Here is a 12,854-nt window from a genome sequence, read left to right on the forward strand (position 1 = left end):
GGGAGACGAATAGCCTTTCTTAAGGCTATTCTGACGTGTTCATTAGAAAAAAAGGTAGTTTAATGGTAGAATCCCTTTAGGTACAGCATTCAGACTAAAGAACGTTACATCACTGGCCTGAGAAGGGGAAATGGAGCTCAATTGAGAACCCCAAGGTCTTCAAACTGCTCATCAGAAGACGTCTCAGGTGGACTTGGATATCAATCCAATATTAAGGGTCTATCCTAAAGATAGGTCATCAATATCATTGTTCCAGAAAACCCCTTTAGACGCCGTTCAACGCGACCGCAAAATAGCGCGGCGCAAACGCGGCGTATACGCGCCGCTATGTGCCAAAATAAGCACAAAATAAGCACAAAAAATGCCAACGTTACTCTGTGTGAATGGAGCCTAAGGCCCTACGTGGCATCCCGCAACAAAAAAGCACTGCGGGAAACTTTTGGCAGAAAGTTCGCAGCTTTCCTCTACTGACTTTCTTCTTCAGTTAGACCTATAGGGAAACCGCCAGCGTTTCCATAGGTATAATTGACATCTGCAATTTTGAAATCGCCGCTTGTCTACAGCATGTATTTTAATACTAAGCGGGGAAGCGATTTGCTAGAATTCCATTGACTTTGCTGTGACTGTAAAACACTGTAGTTAGGCTAAGGCACCACGTTGCGGAAAGGCAGCTTTTTTGTTGCAAATTTAGGGTGCATTCACACTGAGTAAACGCTAGCTTATTCTGAACGTAAAACACGTTCAGAATAAGCGGCGTCTAAAGCAGCTCCATTAATTTCTATGGGAGCGGGGATACGAGCGCTCCCCATAGAAATGAATGGGCTGCTTCTTTCACTCCGTGCAGTCCCATTGAAGTGAATGGGGAGTGCCGGCGTATACGGCAAGCTCTGCTCATGCCAGAGCGTACACGCCGGCACTCCCCATTCACTTCAATGGGACTGCACGGAGTGAAAGAAGCAGCCCATTCATTTCTATGGGGAGCGCTCGTATCCCTGCTCCCATAGAAATGAATGGAGCTGCTTTAGACGCCGCTTATTCTGAACGTGTTTTACGTTCAGAATAAGCTAGCGTTTACTCAGTGTGAATGCACCCTTAGAAGTGTTTTTTTGAGCCAAAGCCAAGAGTGAATAGAAAAGGAATGGAAAACATAAAGGGAATGCTTATACGTATCCCTTCTTCTCAATCCAGTCCAGGCTTTGTCTCAAAAAATGCAACAAAATATGCAACAAAACAAGTTGTCTTACGGTAACGTTGGGCCTGAGCCTTAAAACTTCTCCTTTAGGCTAAGGCTACACAGTGATTTTGGCTATTGCTCCTGTGTCATGACCAAGATTGCTGGATCATCTTGAGACTCCTTCACTAATGTTAGTGAATGGAGTCACATTGTGCCTCCTAGTTGGCCATGCCTGCAACTTCTAATCGCAAAAAAGTTCAACTAGAAGTCATTAGGGGTGCAATGTGACCCCTTTCACCAATATTAATGAAGGAGCCGCAGGGCAACCCATTGATCTTTTTCATACGATGGGAGTCTTGGCCAAAATTTCCATGTAGACCTAGACTTATGGGCAAAACATTAAAAAGTCTACATCGCAACGCAAGTGCACAGGCCATGCAGCTGGCTTATGTATTCCAGACTTGAGCTTTTCCTTAGAGCCATATACTCCAATCATCCATGCATTCAGAATTGAGGAGCTCTCAAGAGACAAGTATACTCATGTTTCCCTAACATGTAACATATCAATTCTTTCAGCGCATTTCACTATGAATTTCATCTTTCACGCAATCTGCTGCAAACGTTCAGCAAAAATTCACGTGTAACGCATGAAGATTTTGCCGCAGAATTGCAACGAGATCTCCCTTGACACTGTATGTAAAACATACACCAAGCTCATTCCTGTGTGTGTGTAGCCTAGCAGAAATATTCTGCCCTAAAGGCAATTAAAGTAGGAGATAGATGTAAGCGAGTAATACCGGAGGATCTGTCCGAACATAGGGCCTCATTGCGGCCTAACCAATAAAGACACATAGGTCAGCGCAGGAGCCGCGAACACAAAACAGTAGGAGATTTTTAATTAAAATTCTGCAAAATTGCTTTATTTTTTATGCTAGTTGCATTGGAGCAATGAATTAAATGGTTATATATATATATATATATATATATATATATATATATATATTTATATTCATATATGTGTGTGTGTATATGTGTATATATATATATATATATATATATATATATATATATTTATATATATACTGTATTATTCATATTACAAACACATGTATGTATTTGTTAGATAGTGCTAATACATATCTATCCCCCAGATGGGAATTTGCAGTCAATTTCGTAGCCAATTTAACTCTTTTTTGCCATTTACTTTATCTATTAATACCTTGGGGCTAAGCAGCAAGATTATACAAGAGTATATGTGCGGATGTGCCTGTCGACTCCCAGAGCTCACCGTGTATTCACAGCACATCCAGTAACCGGGATCTGTAATAACTAGCTTTTGTAAATTCCGTCTTAGGATCTTTACCATGGAGAGCGGCGTAACATAAGCGTATACATGGCAAACATATAATCCCAACAGATCCCTATGGTAAACACTACATGTGCGATCCAACTCGAAGAGCAAATTTACCCGTGTCCCGGTATAAAATAATTCAGAATCATCGTTGTAGACGCCAGTATGGATTTCAAGGAAATCCTGTTGGCGGTGGCGAGTCGAGGTAATGAACCAACTTGTTGATGTTCATTTTAGCGACGTTAAATCTTGTAATTGTGCTTTTAATGATAGGATTGCATTTAATAAAATTGAGCATTTACATTAAGGCAACAGGGGATTCCAACATTTTGTTAGATTTTTCACTTTGCATAGCCATGGAGAGCAATTAGACCGGCATACGTGATGGAAGAAGGTAACCGCTTTCTCACGCACTCACAATTAGAAGGAGAAGATTCTTCTTTCTTCGCCCCAGGGGACATTTATTTTGCAGACATTAAAAAATTCTTGTTTAGCTCCTGACTAATAAACTGCCCTGTAGATTACTGTATATCCAAGAGATGTAATTTCCCTCTCCATGCTGTGGCATCAATAACCTTCTCCAAGATGGTCCTTCATATGTACAGAGTTACTGTGGATTAGCTTTGATTACTGCTACAATACTCAGGCAGAAAGGATGAAAATCCGTGCCCAGACCTCCTTCAGTCAAAGCCATGTATAAGGCTGCGTTCACACATAGCAGAAGCGTTGTCGGTTTTCAGTCCAGATTTGCATATGGAAAATGAGACAATATCTGCAGATACCCTGTGCAGTACAGATGTGAATATGAAGTTTTTATTATTTTGTGTGCAAAATCTGCAACAACTTTTTCGGAACGTGTAGACGTACTCTAAGGGTCTGATCACACCCAATGATTTAGAGGCAGGTTTTGCACCACATTTAGTGGCATATTCCACCCCGGAAAAATAAGCATCCTGCTCCAACTTGCCGCAGATTCTGTGGCTGATGGGGAAACACGGTGGCTCAGTGGTTAGCACTAAAGCCTTGCAGTGCTGGAGTCCTGGGTTTGAATCCTGCCAAGGACAACATCTACAAGGAGTTTGTATGTTCTCCCTGTGTTTGCGTGGATTTCCTCTCATACTCCAAAGACATACTGATAGGGGGAAATGTATATTGTGAGTCCTATATGTGGCTCGCAATCTACATTAAAAAAAAAAATTGTGGCTGAGTCAACCACATCTCGGCCCCATCAGTGGCGGAAATACACTCCCTGGTAGTAACCTGTATTTATCCTACACTCAGACACTACAGAGAAGAACCTAAGTATTTGCTTCACCAATCCCTTTGGTCCAACAAAGCACAATATTCGGATACCAATGACTTGTACCTCACAGATCTTCAAATTAAACAAATGTGAGCATAGATCCTCAAATTCATAATATCTTAAATCTTATATAATATAATTTCCAAAGGCAGAGGGAATAGGTAGGCACAAGAGAGCGTTAACCTGACAAGGCCCTGCCACCCCACCAAAAAACTCCCACTGCTGGCCCTAAATGTGTTTTTCTCTCACTATGTTCCTCATCCCTAGTAAGGTGCTCCTCGGGATGGTTTGGAGATGGACTTGATAGTTCCTACATTGTAGAGCTACAACCCTAAGTGTGAGGGAGGTCCCTTCAATCTCATAATGGTGAGGCTAACTACAACATAGGAACTATCAAGTCCATCTCCAATCCATGCCATGAGGAACACTCTTGCTAGGGATGTGAAACATGTCAGAAATGGAAACACATTTAGAGCAGTTTAGGACCAGTAGTGGGATTGCCCTCGTTAGTTGTGAGTATTTTCTGGGGTGGCAGGACTCATCAGGCTAATTCTCCTTCACCTATCTATTCCCTCTGCCTCTCAAAATTACATGGCCCCAAAGGTGTATGTTTTTCACCATCCGTTGGAACTGGTAAGAATGTTCCATTTCTTCTATTACATGTAATCATCCTCAGTCTGGGACTGACTAAAGCTTTAATTGACTATTACATGTTAAGTTTTAAGATATTTTGAATTTGTGTATCTATGCTTACATTTCTTATCAATTCTCTTGGTACTACCAAGGAAGTCTGGTCTCTCAAGGGTCGCATGCTGCCTCAATTGACCATCTACTGGGTGGCAGCTACATCCAAGGCCCGGCAGGTATCAGATTTCAAGTGCTTCAAAGAGCTGGGTCTATTCGTAGCACAACTCATCCAGGTGAGCAGTCACCATAGGGTAAGTGGAGGGTACAACTCTTGCACTCACCCTTTTTTTTTTGCTGACCCTACTACTCTATTACAGGCTCTGTCTCTGGTGATTTTTATACGCTTTGAGACTTAAACTTAAACTAGGCAGTCTAAAGATGTCAGATTTACCATCCAGTCTTATAAATATTGTGCAATGTAAGACTGTCTAGACTTAGTTTCCACTTTCTATTAGTGTTGGTAAACCTGCCACAACGTTTCCTCTCATTGACTGTAATTGGGACAGAATAATGTGAAGTACCTGAGCAGCATTTACATATTACCTTAATAATAATAGCTTACCTATTTTGTGCAATAGGTCTGCCACAGAGGTACATGGGCACCCCAAGAAGCCCTGCTAACAGCATATTTTTGTAACCAAGCCCATGCGAAAGATAATGGAGGCTGGATGGCTTTTTACTAAGCAGCCATACTCTATCATACTGTGGTGCTCAGAAAAATGTGAAAAACAGCCTTAGGGTGCTATTACAGATCTACATAAGTTCCCGCACGTGGTTTACCACTAATTTCCAGGTTTGCATCTGGACTAGCCACCAATTACAATGGAAAGGACATGTGCAGCCGGGCAAATAGTGGTGCATGGTGAGCGGCTGCCCCTAAAAACAAGGGACATAGCCTCTAACTTATATAAGTTCTCACCATTTATGATTCACATCTGGCTCTGGCTTCAAAAACCACATCAAGAAAACCTGAACGTGTGTCCTTACTAGAGGTGAGAGATGACTGGATTGAGCACAAATTTCCCAAAAGTTATTGGCTGAACCCATAAACCATTACTATGATGTATCTTCAGACCCCAGTGGAGGCCTAAGGAAGGTGCGGTGACATAATAGTTACTCTCACCTTGCCTCATCTCTACTGGGGCCATTGGTTTCTGGCTCCTGGCTGCCGTCACGTGCCCCGCAGCCTCCGCACACACGTGCGGTGCCGCTGTGAGTTGTCAGGGCTTTGAAAATGGCGCAGTCTACATTGTGTGTCCTCACCCTATATGGGTCTCTTGATGTCTCATTTACAAATAACGTGATGTATTCTTTGTACTGTATTAAATAGAAATGTACTGTGTTCTTCTGCTGCGTATTCCCCTCACTAAAGGTAACAGAAGTGTAAGGATCTGATACGAAGCACAACCACAATTCCCCAGTTTCTCCTCCTCTCCAGTAACCAATAATGATCCTGTCTCTAGGGCTTGCCAGCCTGATTGTACCGGCTTACCACTTGATGTTATTCAATTCATCAAATAATACTATCTACTGACCTAGAAAACGTACCAATAAATATACATCTCATAATACGCTGCTAGCGTTGTGGTAGAAATAGAGGATTGTGTGTAAGACTGGAGAAAATGGAAAGTAGCTAAAACGAAGCTTCTCGTTGGATCTGAAGTGGGAAATTGGACCATTCTAAGGTAGCAATGAGGCCTGACCTTGAAGGAAAGAATTTCCTCTCCGCCAGTCATGAGGATGGTTCTGATGGTAGTGTGCATAACATAAATGGATAGGACCTTTCACCTCCGGGGGCACATGCGGTTTTATATACCGCTAGAAAGCCAACAGTGTGCTGAATTCAGCGCACTATTTTCTTTCACGTTCTTTTTCCCCGGTGAAGAACTATCAGTGCCGGTACCGTAGCTCTTCTCTGTCAGAAGGGCGTTTCTGACAGTCAGACAGGAACGCTCCTCCTCACAGTAGTGTCTATTGCGCTCGATTGTCAGAGCAGTGAGGAACACTATAGACGAGTACTGGGGGGGGGCGTTCCTCAGCATCATTGCTGGGCGGTAAGCAACGCCCCCTCACACAGTACAGCGCTATAGGCGCTACTGTGAGGAAGGGTGTTCTTGACAGACTGTCAGAAACACCCTTCTGACAGTTAAGAGCTACAGTAACGGCACCGATAGCTCTTCAGTGGGGGCACAGAAAGGGAAACCGATAGCGCGCTGAATTGGCTTTCTAACGGTGTATTACACCGCATGTGCCCCAGGAGGTGAAAGGTCCTATTCAAAGGATGATGAAGGCAAACAGAGGATATAAACTGAGCCCTCGCCATGTGTAATAACAGGTAGGGGCAGATTTGACAAGACCTGTAAAGGGTTTACCGAAGACTCATGAGCATACCTTGTGCAAAAGCAGAGGGTGTAGTTACACCTGGGCCCAGGAGCCTTAGGGTATGTTTACACTGCAGAATTTTGCACTCAATATGCCTCCAATTGTATTTAATGGGAGACAGAGATTGAACAGGACTCTGGAAAAATAAGGGTTCTACTTGATCCCAGCCACTCCGCTGATAAGACCCATTCATCTGAGCCAAATCAATGAGTTAAAGTCGCAATGGAAAACTAAAGGGGTGATAATGGTAGAAGAAATTGAGGCGGAAGTCAACCTTAAATTCCTCTTCTATTTCCCTTAGGTGCCCATGTGGTGTTTCTTCACAATATGAGGAGACCAATATAATACATTAGGTTACTTCTCTGTCAAGACTATTAATGATAGGATAAGTCATTAATTGGAGCCAATGGGGGTCCGAGACCCTGGCCCTGTACTGATCAGCAGTTTAGGAGAGCTCCTGAAAGTGAGTCTTACCATCTCCTCCAAGCATATTCAGCTGCTACCACAGCATTACAGAGCACATTACAGTGATAGACAGCATAGCTCTGTTATGTATGTCACTTTTGTAGATATGGACAAGAACAAGTTTGAAGTTTTATGTAAATAAGACAATGGGCGCACTGGGGGCGGGCCTTCAGCTCCCTGGAGCACTGTTCTTGCCACTCAGATGCTTACCATCTCCTGCCTGCACCACTCCATTTAATGATAGTTGTTCCTCCCACTGTTAAGAGATCACTCATCCTACTTGAGCACCAATAGTAATTCTCCCAGGGCTAAAGGCCCACCCCCAGTACACCAAGTGCCTCATTTGCATAAGACTTCAAAGTCTGCCTTACATAACAAAAGTATGTTTTTTATCCCTGTAATGTGCTCTGTAATGCAGTGGTAGCAGTTATGGGAGGTGGTAGACTTCCACTGACTTGCAGACAATATCTTAAAGGTGCCCATACACATTAAGAAATCATGGCGGAATCCAATGATTTCCACTATCTATGGGAGTTTGCAAACTTTACCCTGACAGATTATGTCTGTGAAATGAAGAATCCATTATGTCTCAAGATATGAAGTCAAGGACCATCAACAAGTACTGCGCTTTACCCGTAGAATTTTTGGAGAACTGTATTTTTATTGAGATTCACACACATTATGTCTCAAGAAGTCTTGAATAACAGTTATTGAAGATGTATAGCATGTAGGCAACTTAAAAGGAGTCTGTCACCAGAATCCAACATATCAACCCAGCCCTGTAGATAGGTGGGTTGCACATTACCTATTTTGGGGAATAGCCACACCCTCATTGCTCCAAACATCTAATTTGCATATTGACAAAAACAGAAATATCTTAGCAAAGAAGACAGCGATTTACAAGAGGAAAACTCTATTTGATTCAAGTGCCCCTAACCCATCTATCTATGGGGCTGGGTTGATAGGCCGGGTTATGGTGATAGACTCTCTTGAACATCATCTACAAGACGTAGATAACTCAGGCAGAGATTCATACGAAGACTAGAATACAAAGAGCTAAGAAAACTTGTCCTTGATGCCGAGGATTTCCTGGATAACTGTTGCTATGCAATGGATGGCGCTCCCACCTCCTCACGCTCACAATCTTCATTACAGGGATATTGGGAAGCCTGCGAGAATGACCAGTGTGCCCCTCACCACTTATTACAGCTCAGCCAAGCTGAACTTTATCATTTTACTTTTTTTTCCCATTTCTGTAATTATAATTTAACAAATAAGACGACAGCAAATAAATGAGCGCAGTCCCCAAAATAATCGGAGCGGCATTAATTCGCTCATTAATTATATTTGCCTGCTTATTGTGCAAGTTTAACAATAGAAAATTATCTTACCTGATAGAAGATAAGATTTATGGCTGTGAAAAGAAAGTTATTGCACACTGTGAGAGGATCGGCAATGGAGAGGAATACACAGCAGCCATGTATATTTCTAATGTGGATGTATAACCTGGTGTCTACAAGGTGGGCGTGCAGGACAAAAGGAAACAAGCATGACGGAGGCAGTGTCCATTGTGTATTTTACATTATAGTCAATGGGAATGGACACAGAGAGGGTTTGTCTGTCTGTTTCTGTTCCTCTACCTCCTTTAGTGTTGACTGTAGGTACCTCAGCACTGACCCATAGACATCAATGGAGCAGCGCTGCAGTACCTACACTCAACACTATAGTGTGTATGGCAAGTGAGCAGCGTGGCTCTCCTACACTGCCTCGGTACCAGTGATCTGTGGGGGTCCTGGGTACCAGTGACGTAACTAGGAATGGCGGGGCCCTGTGGCGAACTTTTGACATGGGGCCCCCTCCAAGAGGGGTACATGGGCGTGCAGGCTGTTTGTGAATAAGAGGGTGACGTGGGGTGCAGGGTGTGTATAAGCAAGAGGGGAAATGGGGATGCAAGCTGTGTGCGAGCAAGAGGATGATCTGGAGGGGGAACCCCCCCATTCCAACACACTCTTGCTCACCCACAGCCTGCACCCCCATTTCCCCTTCTTTCTCACACATAGCCTGCACCCCCAGGTCACCCTCTTTGCTCACACACAGCCTGCACGCCCATGTACCCCTCTTGCTCACACACAGCCTACACCACCCATTCCCTTCTCTTGCTAACCAAGGGCAGAATAGGGGGTGCAGACTGTGAGTAGGAGGGGTACATAGGTGTGCAGGCAGTATGTGAGAAAGGAAGTAATGGGGGTGCAGACTTTCTCTCACACAGCCTGCACACCCATGTACCCCTCTTCCTCACAGCCTAGGAGTGTGGGAGGAAACCAGAGTACCCAGCCAAAACTCATGCAAACACAGGGAGAACATACAAAGTTTTTGCACATGTTGTCCTTTGTTGAATTTGAACCTGCTAACCACTGAGCCATCACGCTGCCCTTGTATAATAATATACTATATATATATATATATATATATATATATATATATATATATATATATATATATATATGCTCATTTATGCTTACATGCATGTGTACTTATGTTTGTAATGTGTGTGTGTAATGTGCAAATTCATGTGTATATATGTATTTAATGTGTGTGTACTGTGCATACAGAAATTTGATATGCTTCTGTGTAGAAGCTTGAATATAAATGTGCTAAACTCAACCCAGCACTTGTCCCTACTTACTTGCCTCAACTGTCCTAATGACAAGGACAACTGAGCGACAGTCCCTTCTCAGAATAAGTGTTACACAGAACAGGACAATACAACACAACACAAAAGCAGAGCCAGGAAGCCGAGGTCAAACCAGAGAGATAAGCAGTACCAAATCGCAATCCAAAAGAGTAAAGGGAAGGCCAAGGTCAGAGGTCAGTAATACAAAACAATAGCAAGAGAAAGCTTGGCAAGAGCAATATCACAATAGCCAGCAAACCTGTGTGGACTGATGACCTATTTATAGGAAGTCCAGAACCCGCCCCAGACTTGATTGGCAGATAGGCTGTCAATTACACGGGTAAAGCCAAGATGAACTATTAGAGAGGCAGAGGGAAACCAGGGAGAAGGAGATGAGTGTGGTGGAAAATTAATTACAGAGGTGAGCAAATAGGGCAGTGTTCAGGCTGAGTAACAAGAACCAAAAGCAAAGGGCAACACGGGGACTCAGTGGATAGCACTGCAGCCTTGCAGTGCTGGAGTCCTGGGTTTGAATCCCACCAGGAACAACATCTGCAAGGAGTTTGTATGTTCTCCCCGTGTTTGTGTGGATTTCCTCCCATTCTACAAAGATATACTGATAGGGAAAAAAATGTACATTGTGATCTCTATATGGGGCTCACTATCTACATTGAAAAAAAAGAAAAAAGCAAGGAATCATAACTGAATACACCTCCTGCTCCGCAGTGTGCATTCGGAGGGTTGCCGAACACGCAGAGACATTACACCTACTTCAGAAAACAATAAAACCCATTGAAAGACTCAGGTTAATGCTCCATGTAACAGTGTTGTTAACATGTTATGAGTCATGTTAGCCTTGGATATATATATATATATATATATATATATATATATATATGTGCTTAATACATACATGTATGTGCGAGTGTGTGATTTGTATATGTATGTGTAATTGTGAGTTTATATATGCCTGCATAATGTGTCTTTGTATATGTGCATGCATACGTTTCATATGTGTCTGTGCACAACAGCCGGAATCCGATGGGGTATAACTCCTGCACAGGGGCCCTAGTTGTTAATGTCTGCCCTTGTATGTTTCGTTGTATTAGGGGCAAGTATGCGCCTTTCAGCTTCCATCCTCATGAATTGCATTTACCTTGGTTCAATAGAAAGTTAGTCAATCTCCTTTTTTTTCCCCTTGGTCGTGACTCCCCACGTCATCCCCATTTGTAAAATGAAATAAATATTGATACGGTCTGGGTGTATTCAATTTGTCCTGATCAGTGACTCGCAGTCATTTTGACAGGAGTTTGTGCGAAACAGAGACTGGGATGTAATTTTTATTGTCAACATGATGTACAGTAGGGCTCAGCCAAACATATAGTATTTTAGTACAAGTAGGCTTAGAGAAGAAGAGTCGCGAGCATGGGATCTGACATGTCTTGTAAGTTCTGTAGAGCTGACCGATCCTTTCGTCGTTCCTCTCTGTATGGTCAGTGCAACCGAAGAGTTAATTCAATTACATTAAGATATCCATCCAAGGCTACATGGGAGAGATAGGACATGGCTGAACAGCAGGTGCAGACACTGAAGATGCTACTGCTGGATAGATAATGAGTGAAAACTCCTTGAAGAAGTAACCTTGTACATAAGTTACACTTTTTACATGCTTATATCGCCGCTGCTTTATTATAATCTGCTATTGATGCACGCAGCGTGGCGCTTCTTGGGGATAAATATTCTGATTTATTATAGCGTCCTAGCATTAGGAGTGATTGCATATTACTAGGATATGTGATCACATCCTCATCAATAGGGGGTCTGACTAAACCCATCAGTCATCGAAATAAAGGAGTTGCTGCGCGTAGAGGGTTTATCTAGGGAGGGAAGAAAAATTAGATGTGGCTCAGAAAGGGTTAAAAATTAGAAAAGCATTACTCACCTAACCAGTTCCCTGCTGCTTCTGTTTTCAAGCTACACAGGTCCCCTGCTGGTTTGTCTCCATGCACAGGAAATGCCCGAGACCAGCTGAGACCTGTTAAAGGGCTGAACACATGCTTGTTGTTTTTATTGTTTGTTTTTTTGTCCTGATCTGATTCATAATTTTTTTTATTTTATTTTATTTTTTTTTTAATCTTGGAAAAACCACTTTTATAGTATTTCCCTGCATAGTAGCACTCACCATGCAAATATGGGAAAAACAGCCTAAATCAATGAAGAAAAAAAATAAAAATAGAAGAGACTTCAATTCTTGACATTGGCAAGGGATTCAAAGGTCAGACCCCCCAGTGATCAAAATGTTATGATATTTCCGACTAATGGGGATATAACTTTAAGAACTACTACGACCCTAACCTATCTATCTGTAGGTCTGGGATGATAATGTATGCCGGGTTCTAGTGACCCTAACCTTAATCAGCAAGGCTGGGATGATAATATATGCTGGGTTTTAGTGATTTTAACCTATCTATTTGTAAGTCTGGGATGATAATGTATACTGGGTTCTAGTAACGCTAAGCTACCTATCTGCAGGGCTGTGATAATAGTGTATGCTGGGTTCTAGTGACCCTAACGTATATATCTGCAGGGATGTGATGAAAATCTATGCTGGGTTTTAGTGATCTTAACCTATCTATCTGCAGGGCTGCCTGTGATGATAATGTATGATGGGTTCTAGTGACCCTAACCTATCTATTTGCAGGGCTGGGATGATAATGTATGCTGGGTTCTAGTGACCCTAACCTACAGTATCTATCTGCAGGACGTGGATAATAATGTATCCTGGGTTTTAGTGATGTTAACCTATCTATCTGTAGGT

Source organism: Leptodactylus fuscus, chromosome 6 (genome assembly GCF_031893055.1).
Source record: "Leptodactylus fuscus isolate aLepFus1 chromosome 6, aLepFus1.hap2, whole genome shotgun sequence".
NCBI lineage: Eukaryota > Metazoa > Chordata > Amphibia > Anura > Leptodactylidae > Leptodactylus > Leptodactylus fuscus.